Here is an 11,249-nt window from a genome sequence, read left to right as displayed (position 1 = left end):
TTTTTGTTGGGGGGGGTCTGAGGATGGAACCCAGGGTCATTCGACCTCCGGGCTACACCCTCTGCCCTACTTTTTATTCTTTTGAAACAGGGTCTCTAAGTTGCGGAGAGCCTCACTAAATAGCCGAGGCTGCCCGTGAACTGCGATCCTCCTGTCTCAGCCTCCCGAATGCTGGGGGATTACATGCCTGCACCACCACGCCCGGCTTTATTTTTTTATTCTTTATTTTATTTTCTTTTTTTATTCTTATTTTATTTTATTTTATTTTGCCATACTGGGGATGGAACCCAGGGGCATTTTACCTCTGAGCTACATCCTCAGCCCTGTTTTTAAGTCTTTTTACTTTTAGCGGAGGCTGTCTGCGAACCGCGATCCTCCAGTCTCAGCCTCCCAAGTGCTGGGATGACGGGCCTGTGTCGCCACGCCCGGCTCTGCTGGAGTCCTGTTTCTGTCTCCTTCATCTCCCTGTCCCACCCAGGTGGCCCTCTCCCCCCCACCCAGATGTCCTTGGGATGTCCTTGTAGAAAGACGGGGCGCAGTGTCTGCCTCCAGCCCCCCGGGCTCCCAGGGGTTGCCATTCTCGAAGTCCCTGCCGCCTCCTGCAGGGGTTCCCGTGCCACCTGCAGCCAAAGACATTTGGTCCGCCCCACGCCGGCCCCAGCAGGCCAAACTTATCAGATACCGCTGGTTCCAGTGCGGGACGTTCCATTTGTCCCTGGCATGTCCAGGGCTGGGGATCCAGGGTAAACAAGGGCCCCGAGGAGCCACAAACAGTACACGGAGGGCCCCCCCTTCCAGGCCCCGACCTGGCTCTTCTTACAGGCCCCGCTGCCCCTCCTCTGCTGCCGCTTACAATGTCACTTTCCACTGTGTGTGTGTGTGTGTGTGTGTGTGTGTGTGTGTGTGTGTAACCCAGGGCCTTCTATGTCTGAGCTATACACCCTAGTCCTGTCTTATTTTATCATTTATTTATTTATTTATTTATTTTGCAGTACTGGGGATTGAACCCAAGAGCATTCTACCTCCAAGCTATACCCACAGCCCTATTTTATTTTATTTTACATTTGTTTATTTACTTACTTTGTGGTACTGGGGATTGAATCCAGGGGTATTGTACCTCCGAGCCACACCCCCAGCCCTATTATATTATATTATATTATATTATATTATTATTTACTTATTTATTTTGCAGTCCTTGGATTGAACACAGGGGCCTTCTACCTCTGAGCTACACCCCTAAGGCCCCAGGATATTTTTCTATTCTTTATTTGGAAACAGGGTCTCACTAAGATGCAGAGGGCCTCACTAAGTAGCCGAGGCTGGCCTCTAACCCTCTATCCTCCTGTCTCACCTCCCAATACTGGGTGACAAGCAGGCAGAACCAAGCCTGGCTGGGGGGGGAGGGGGGCTTGTTTTGTTTTGTACTGGGGATAGAACCCAGAAGCATTCATTCTACCTCCAAGCCACACCCCTAACCCTATTATTTTATTCTCTATTTTGAAACAGGGTCTCACGGAGTTGCAAAGGGCCTCACTAAGTAGCTGAGACTGGCCTCGAACCCGTGATCCTCCCGCCTCAGCCTCCCAAGTCCTGGGATAACAAGGGGGTGCCACCACAGCTGGCTCTTGGGGAACTTCTGAACACCCTAGAACCCCAGGAGGCTGAAGAAACTGAAAAAAGCCCTCACAACTGCCCCCCATGCTCCGGGTTCCTCCTGGACACGCGACCCTCCCCGGTTTGCTCTCCTTCCCCCAGAGAGGCCAGTTCCTTGACGACCGCCCCGCCCCGTCCTCCGTCCTCCGTCCTAAGTGCCGGGCGGCCCTGCTGCTGTCCACACTCAGGTGTCGCCCGCGGGGATGCGCAGCCAGCTCCCCTAATCTCGCTCAGCCGCCCCCACCCGCGCGGGGCCCTGTTCCCCCAGCTCTGCAGTCAAATTAAGGGCAAGAAGAGGGTCTAGATAGGGTTACTAAATATATTTCTGTTCGGAGGACAGAGCGAAAGAGAAGGGTTTGGAGGAGGAGGGAGAGTGTGAAATTCCTGATCGGAATGTGCCCGAGAGATTCTTCTCTGCAGAATCAGCTCCGAGTCAGCTATCTGGGGAACAGGGCAACGGGTCTGCACAAGCACCCCCCCGCCCCCGGGCAGGGTGATAGCCCGTGGCCCAGCGCCACCTCCAGCAGGGTCTGCCGGGGCCATCGCGCCTCTGAGCCGAGCTGAGCTGAGCCTGCTCTGTGCCCCAGGGGGACAGCAACCCAGGGCCTGGCAGCTGGAGGTCACAGCGTCCCTGCCATGTACTCTCCACATCCGAGCCCGGATATTAATATTACCACCAAACTGCACCCGAGCCCTATTTTATTTATTTATTTTTGTGGTGCTAGAGACTGAACCCAGGGGCATTCTACCTCTGAGCTACACCCCCTGCCCTAGTTTTTATTCTTTATTTTGAACCGGTCTCACTGAGTTGCGGAGGGCCTCGCTAAGCAGCTGAGGCCATCCGTGAACCGCGATCCTCCGATCTCCGCCTCCCAAGTGTTGGGATGACAAGCGTGCGCCACTGCGCCCAGCTTCCAAGCCCTATTTCATTTTTATTTTGAAACAGGGTCTCACTAGGTAGAGGAGAGTCTCACTACTTGCTGAGGCTGTCCTTAAACCTCTGATCCTCCTGCCTCAGCCTCCCAAGTCCTGAGATTAAAAGCATGTACCATGATGTTTGGTTATGTTTGTGTTTTTTTGTTGTTGTTATTTTTTGGTTTTTTGTGTGTGGGGGTCTGGGGATGGAACCCAGGGGCATTCGACCTCCGAGCTACACCCTCTGCGTGCACCACCACGCCCGGCTTGGCGCACGCTTGTCATCCCAGCATTCGGGAGGCTGAGACCGGAGGATCGCGGTTCGTGGACAGCCTCAGCTGCTTAGCGAGGCCCTCCGCAACTCAGTGAGACCCTGTTTCAAAATAAAGAATAAAAAATAGGGCGGGGGGTGTAGCTCGGAGGTCGAATGCCCCTGGGTGCCATCCCCGGACCCGCAAACTCTCTGCCAGCACACAGGAGTGCTCGTGCCTGGGTGGACAGTAGGGAAAGCAGAATTACAGGCACGTGCGTTGTTTCTATTCTACTTTCGCATTCAGATTTCTGTGCTCCAATTCACCACAAGTTCTTCTAAAATAGTTGAAATAGAGCCGGGCGTGGTGGCGCACGCTTGTAATCCCCACGCTTAGGGGGCTGAGACAGGAGGATCGCACAGGTTGGAAGCCAGCCTCAGCTACTTAGTTAGTGAGGCTCTCAGCAACTTAGTGAGACCCTGTTTCCAAATAGAATATAAAAAAGGTCTGGGAGTATAGCCCGGAGGTAGAAAGCCTCTGGGTTCCACCTCCAGTACCACCAAAAAATAAATAAATAAATAAATAAATAAATAAAATAGTTGAAATAGCATAAATTGGGATTGCCCCCTTTTGGAAGAGGGCAGCCCTGGAGACGGAACCCAGGGGAATTCCGAGCTACACCCCAGCCCTTTTTTTTTTTTTTTTTTTTTACTTTGAAACAGGGTCTCCCTAAGTAGCTGAGGCTGTCCTCATACCTGCAATCCTCCTGCCTCAGCCTCCCAAGCACCGGGATTACTGGGGTGCGGCACGGGGCCTGGTTGAGGACACCTCATTATTTCTTTGGAATCATTTCCTGGAAGTGAAACTACTGAGTCATCTTCTTAGTGTTTACTCGTTACCAAGTGACTTTCTAGAAAGCCGACCGTGCACTCCCACCAGCAGGGAGAGACTCTTTAAAAACAGTTCCCTGTGGCAGGTGGGAATTCTGCCTTTGATTTGAGGTGATTCATGGTGAGGTTATTTCCTCTGCCAGCCATAGGTCCTTCCTTCCTTTCTTCCTTTCTGCAATACCAGGGATGGAACCCAGGGGAATTCTACCCCCAAGCTACACCTTCAAACCTATTTTTTATTCTTTATTTTGAAACAGGGTCTCACTGAGTTGCAGAGGGCCTCACTAAGTAGCTGAGGCTGGCTTTGAACTTGTGATCCTCCTGTCTCAGCCTCCCCAGCGCTGGGATTACAGGTGTTTGCCGCCATGCCTGGCTCTCTCTTTTCAACCTGCACACAGCTGGTTTAGGGGTGCATGGGTGAAGGACTAGGTTTATTTCCAGAGTTAGTGTTAGGGTTAGGGCTAGTATTTTTTTATATTTTTTAAATTTATTTTTATTGGTGCACTGTATTCATACACCATAATGGGGGGAGAAAAAAAAAAAAAACTTGTGTGGACATAACAAGCACACATCACCCATTTAGCCCCTACCCAATCCCACCCCCTTCCCTCCCCGTCCCTCCTTCCCATGCTTGGCTTGGTGGTTGACTTCGATATAGATGTGGAATTTTGGTTTAAGAATGTTCTCAGCCTAGCAGGGTAATGCATGCCTGTAAATAGTGTTTGGGAGGCTGAGACTAGAGGATCACAGGTTTGAAGACAGCATCCGCAACTTAGTGAGATTCTCAGCGACCTTGGGAGACCCTCTTTCAAATGAAAAAATAAAATACGGCTGGGAAAGCCTGGCATGGCGGCATCTGCTTGTAATTCCAGTATTTGGGAGGCTAAGGCAGGAGGATCACAGGTTTGAGGACAGCCTCAGCAACTTAGTGAGGTCCTATTTCCAATAACAAAACAGAGCCAGGCGTGGTGGTGCACACTTGTCATCCCAGCATTTGGGAGGCTGAGGCAGGAGGATTGCAAGTTCAAAGCCAGCCTCAGCTACTTAGTGAGGCCCTCCCCAACTTAGTGAGACCCTGTTTTTTGTTTTTGTTCTTTTTGTTGTTGTTTTTTTTGGTGATACTGGGGTTCCTGAAAACCCTTCTACCTCCGGGCTACACTACCAGACACCTATATTTTTTATATATTTTTATTTGGAAACAGGGTCTCTTAAGCCAGCAAGGCTAGCTTTGAACCTGCGCGATCCTCCTGTCTCCGCCTCCCAAGCACGGGGATTACAAGCGTGCGCCACCACGTCCGGCAAGACCGTCTTATTTATTTATTTATTTATTTATTTATTTACTGTGGTTCTGGGGATGGAACCCAGGGGCATTTGACCTCCGAGCTACACCCCCTGCCCTATTTTTTATTCTTTATTTTGAAACCGGGTCTCACTGAGTTGCAGAGGGCCTCACTAAGTAGCTGAGGCTGTTCGCGAACTGCGATCCTCCAGGTCTCAGCCTCCTGAATGCTGGGATTACAGGGTCTTGAGCCGGGCGTGGTGGGCACGCTTGTCATCCCTGTGCTTGGGAGGCGGAGACAGGAGGATCGCACAGGTTCGAAGCCAGCCTCAGCTACTTAGTGAGGCTCTCAGCAACTTAGTGAGACCCTGTTTCCAAATAAAGTATAAAATAGGGCTGGGAGTATAGCCGGAGGTAGAAAGCCTCTGGGTTCCACCCCCAGTACCACCAAAAATAAAATAAAATAAAATAAATAGGGCTGAGAGTAGAGCTCAGAGGTAGAACGCCCCCTGGGTTCAACCACCAGTGCCGCACAAATAAATAAATAAGGAAAGAAAGAAAAAGATTCGTTTCAAAATAACTTAAAAAAAGAAAGACAGCAAGGACTGCCCTCCCGACTCTCCGTGCAGAAGGGAGCTGCCCCTGGAGGGACGGCGCGCCCCTCTGTCGTGGTCAGGGTCGCAGGGCTCCCACAGACGGGTGTCAGAACCTCAGCGGGGCGCGGCAGCCTGCGCCAGGCTCATGGGAAAGCGAGGGCCTCTTCTGGCCCGTCCCTCTCTCGCCTCCCCAGAGGACAAGAGGAATTTAAGTCTCTGGGAAGAGGGCGCAGAGGGCGCGGGCCTGTGGCCGCAGCTCAGCGCTTCCTGAGGAAAAGCCCCCTGTCCCCAGGACAGCCTGAGAGTGGAGGTTGGAGCCTTGGTCCGGGTGAAGGCAAATCTTTGGAAACAGGGCCTCACTGAGTTGCGGGCCTCGCTAAGCAGCCGAGGCTGTCTGCGAACCGCCATCCTCCTGTCTCCGCCTCCCAAGCGCGGGGATGACAAGCGTGCCCACCGCGCCCGGCTTGGTTTTCATTTTGAAACGGGGTCTTACCAAGTTGCGGAGGGCCTTGCTAACTTGGTGAGGCAGATCTCCAACCTGCAATCCTCCTGTCTTAGAATCCCAAGCGCGGGATGGCAGGTGCGTGCTACCCTGTGGGGCTGGGCCTTTCTCGTCAAGAGGATGATGCTGACCAACCCTGGAGGCCACAGGTGACCGTCAGGCTCAGAGAAGCCAAAGGAAGTTTCCACAGAGTGGCTGATCCTGGGCCCCTGGGCCCAGGAGAGCCGGTTTCGTCTCCTTCAGGGGCTCCCAGAGCAGAGTGACAGAATGAGGTCGACGGGCTGCTGACAGCTAGAGCTCCCTCCCCAGAAGACAGAAGAGGGAAGTAAGAGACCTGCAGCGACGCTTCTCAGCCTTAGCGAGGAAAAATAGCCGCGCAGAGCTGAGATGCGCTGGCGCCTGGACCTCATCTTTATTTAACTTATTGATATGTGGTCCTGGGATTGAACCCAGGGGCACGCGGCGACCCGACCCGGAGCCACACCCAGCCACACCCCAGCCAGTCACACCCCCAGCCCTACTTTATGATCTGGAAACAGGGTCTCCCTAGGTTGTGGAGTCTAGCTACTTGCTGAGGCTGTCCTCCAACCTGCGACCCTCCTCTCTCAGCCTCCCAAGTACTAGGATTACAGGCGTGGGCCACCACACCTGGCTTCTGAACCCCAGTTTATTTTTATCAGGAATCACCTTCAGAGCCCTGATAAGGGGGCCCAGCGGGGTGGAGTCTCCAGGGCCCAGGCGCTCAAGGAAGGCAGGTAACGTTTGTGGCAGAGAAGATAAGGGCCCAGGAGGTGCGGCCCCAGTGTGGGTGGAGAGCCACGTGCCGCCATGGAAAATAGTTCAGAGGTGCCTCAAAAAATTAAAATAGAATTACCATATGATCCAACAATCCCAGGTCTGGGCATCCGCCCAAAAGAATTTTGAAAACAGGATCGCAGAGAGATACCTGCGTCCCTGTGCTGGGTGAAGCCTTCTCGCAATAGCTGAGAGGTGGCAGCCACCCAAAGCCCCTCCGCGGATGAGTGCGGGCCTGTACAGGGCGGAATAGTACTGAGCCTTAAAAAAGGAGATCCGGAGCCGGGCGCGGTGGGCACGCTTGTTATCCCCGCGCCTGGGAGGCGGAGACACGAGGAGCGCGCGGGTTCGAAGCCAGCCGCGCTGGCGTAAGAGACCCTGTTTCAAAAATATAAAATAGGTCTGGGAGTGTAGCCCGGAGGAAGAAGGGCTTCCAGGAACCCAGTACCACCAAAAATTAAATAAATAAATAAATAAATAAATAAATAGGAGATCCTGGGATGTAACGTTAGGGGTTTTGCAGAGTGAAAGCCAATCACAAACTCTTAGGAGCAGAGTAGAATGATGGCTGCTGGGGACGGGAAAGGGGGGGCAGGGAAGGTGTTCCTGGATACGGTTTCAGGTGGCTTTTTTTTTTCCCCCTTCGGTACTGGGAATGGAACCCAAGGGCATTCTATCTCTCATCTACATCCCCAGCCCTATTTTTTTTTTTTTATTCTTTATTTTGAAGCAAGGTCTGAGTTGCAAGGTGCCTCACTAAATGAGGCTGTCCTCAAAGTGTGATCCTCCTGTCTCAGCCTCCCCAATGCTGGGATTACAAGCGTGCCACCCCGGTTGAGTTTCAGGTTTATTTGGTTGGTTGGTTTTTTTTTCAGTACTGGGGATGGAACCCAGGGGCATTATACCTCCGAGCTACACTCCCAGCCCAATTGTTCAGTCTCTTTTTATTTTTGAAACAGGGTCTCACGGAGTTGCAAAGGGCCTCCCTATGTACCTGAGGCTGTCCACTTCTTATATTTATTTACTTACTTACTTAAGGTACCAGGGATGGAATCCAGAGGCATTCTACCTCCAGGCTACACCCCCAGCCCTATTTTATAATTTATTTAGAAACAGGGTCTAAGTTGCTGAGAGCCTCACTCAGTAGCTGAGGCTGGCTTCGAACCCGCGCGATCCTCCTGTCTCCGCCTCCCAAGCGCGGGGATCACAAGCCTGCGCTACCACGCCCGGCTCCGGCTTATTGCTTTTAAAACAGGTTCTTACTAAGTTGAGTCTCACTACTTGCTGAGGCTGGCTTTGAACTTGCACGATCCTCCTGTCTCCGCCTCCCAACTCTGGGATGACAGGCGTGCGCCGCCACGCCCGGCTTGTGCCTTTTTTTTTTTTTTTAATATCAAGGCTCCATCACAAGTGTGACAACTGAGAGGTCGTCATCAGCCGACTTCCCCTTGGTGGCAACGTTCCGTCTCAGGTAGCCAGCGTGGGACCCGACAACTACAGACACCTGCTGCGTGAAGTCCAGCATCCTTTTAGAGGAACCTCGTCAATTTTGGAAACAAGGAAAAAAACAAACAGAGCTAACTAAATATGTCTTTGGGGGAAGAAACCTAAAGCGAAATCTGATTTTATCTGGGAAAACTTAACATGACCTGCAGATATAGATTAGAGAAGGAAGAAGACAAGGAGAATTTTAGCCTTTTCTGTATTGCTTACTTGTTTATTGTCAATGTATATGGAGTGTGTGTGTGTGTGTGTGTGTGTGTGTGTGTGTGTGTACTGGGGATGGAACCCAGGAGCCTTCTACCTCTGAGCTACATGCCCAGCCCTATTTTATTTTATTTATTTATTTATTTATTTATTTATTTATTTATTTTTGGTGGTACTGGGGTTCCTGGAAGCCCTTCTACCTCCGGGCTACACTCCCAGACCTATTTTTACATTTTTATTTTGGAAACAGGGTCTCCTAAGCCAGCGTGGCAGGCTTCGAACCTGCGTGGGGATTACAAGCGTGCGCCACCACGCCCAGCTATTTTTTATTTGGAAACAGGGCCTTGCTAAATTGCCGAGGCTGGCTGCGAACCTGCGATCCTCCAGTCTCAGCCTCCCAAATACTGGGGTTACAGACCTGCACCGCCATACTGGCTCTACTGCCTGCTTTTGAGGAAGGAGGAGATGGGGACGCGGGTTAAGTAGCTGGCCGGAGATCATACCCTCATCACCTTGTGGCTGCAGATCTCTGAATTTGCTTCCCCACAATGTCCAAGGGGTGATGTTGTGAAACCCTGTGATAAAACAGTCACCATAGCACACACTTGTCATCCCAGCATTGGGGAGGCTGAGACAGGAGGATCACAGATTCAAGGCCAGCCTCAGCTACTTAGTGAGGTCCTCTGCAACTTAGTGAGACCCTGTTTCCAAATGAATACAAAATAGGTCTGGGGCTGGGTGTGGTGGCGCACGCTTGTAATCTCAGCATTTGGGAGGCTGAGACAGGAGGATCTTGGCTTGTGGACAGCCTCAGCTACTTAGTGAGGCCCTCTGCAACTCAGTGAGACCCTGTTTAAAAATAAAGAACAAAAAATAGGGTAGGGGGTGTAGCTCGGAGGTAGAATGCCCCTGGGTTCCATCCCCAGACCCCCCCAAAAATAAATAAAATAAAATAAAATAAAATAGGGCTGGAAGTAGAGCTTGAAGAATGGCCTTAGTTTCAATCTCCAGGACCACAAACAAAAAGAAACCCCTCTGGTAAACTAGGCATGGTCGTGCAGATTTATAATCCCAGTACTTGGGAGGCTGAGACAGGAGGATCACAGGTTCAAAGCCAGCCTCAGCTACTTAGTGAGGCCCTCTGCAATTAGTGAGACCTTATTTCAAAATAAAGAATAAGAAGTAGGGCTGGGGGTATCACTTGGAAAGAGATTGGTCCCGGGTTCCGTCCCCAGTACCAGAAAAAAAAAAAAAAAAAGTAAATGACAGCTCCTTCCATCCACATGGAGGGAACCCTCTGGAGGAGCCTTTTAGCCTGCAGCCTGGCTCTAGCACTAAGCCCTTTCTTCCTTCCCACTTTATTTTATTTTATTTTTTGATACTGAGGGTGGAACCCAGGGACTTTTCTACCTCTGGGCTATATCCCAGACCTATTTTATATTTTATTTTATTTTATTTATTTATTTTTTTTAAGTACAGGGGGTGGAACGGCTTTCTACCTCCGGGCTATACTCCCAGACCTATTTTATATTTTATTTGGAAACAGGGTCTCACTAAGTTGCTGAGAGCCTCACTAAGTAGCTGAGGCTGGCTTCGAACCTGCGCGATCCTCCTGTCTCAGCCTCCCAAACGGGGATTACAAGCGTGCGCCCCCACGCCCGGCTCCCACTTACTTTTAATTGACACTTGGCTGCCTGCAGGCGGATCTCTGATCCCCCGCGCCTTGGGGAGATCTCTGGCGGGGAGCGGCCTGCTGTCCCCCCCTCCCCAGCAGGCCGTGGCAGGTGATCCAGGCGGCCACTCTACAGCCCGGGTGAGCCCGGGTCAGCCGCGGGGCGCCCCGCGGAGGGAAAGGACTCCTGGCAGCAGCCCACCTTGTTTGGGGCCTTGTTTGCGTTGCTGTGCAGTTGTAATGGAAAACGAATAAAAATAAAAATCCCTGGGCCCTTTTTGGCCGGCGCTTGGGAAGTTAATCCCCTTGCTTTGGCGGGCCTCCAGCCAGGTCCCTGCGCTCAGCCCAGGAGAAGCAGCAAGCTCGCTTCTTGCCCGGCTCTCGGCGCCCCAAACCCAACAGCTGTCCCCGGTCCACCGGGAGGACTGCATCTCAGCACGTCTGGGCAGGGTCCTCCCTGGGGAGGAGGGACATCTGAAATCGGGACGCTAAGAGTGTGTGTGTGTGTGTGTGTGTGTGTGTGTGTGTGTGTGTGTGTGTTACAGAGATGCCCTACCACCCAGCTACATCCCCAGCCCTTTTGGCGATGGATAATTTGATGCTGAGGATGGAACCCAGGGGCATTTTACCTCTGAGCTACACCCCCAACCCTATTTTTTGTTCGTGTGTGTGTGTGTGTGTGTGTGTGTGTGTGTGTGTCTGGGGATGGAACCCAGAGGCATTTGACCTCCGAGCTACACCCCAGCCCTATTTTTTATTCTTTATTTTGACACAGGGTCTCACTGAGTTGCGGAGGGCCTCACTAAGTAGCGGAGGCTGTCAGTGAACTGCGATCCTCCTGTCTCAGCCTCCCAAATGCTGGGATGACAAGCATGTGCCACCATGCCTGGCTCCCTGGTCTTTTATTTATTTATTTATTTATTTATTTATTTTTATTTTATTTTTGGTGGTACTGGGGGTAGAACCCAGAGGCTTTCTACTTCCGGGCT

This window comes from Muscardinus avellanarius, assembly GCF_963383645.1.
Source record: "Muscardinus avellanarius genome assembly, chromosome: 21".
Lineage (NCBI taxonomy): Eukaryota > Metazoa > Chordata > Mammalia > Rodentia > Gliridae > Muscardinus > Muscardinus avellanarius.
The sequence above is the reverse complement of the archived record's forward strand: the minus strand, read 5'-3'. Positions refer to the sequence as shown.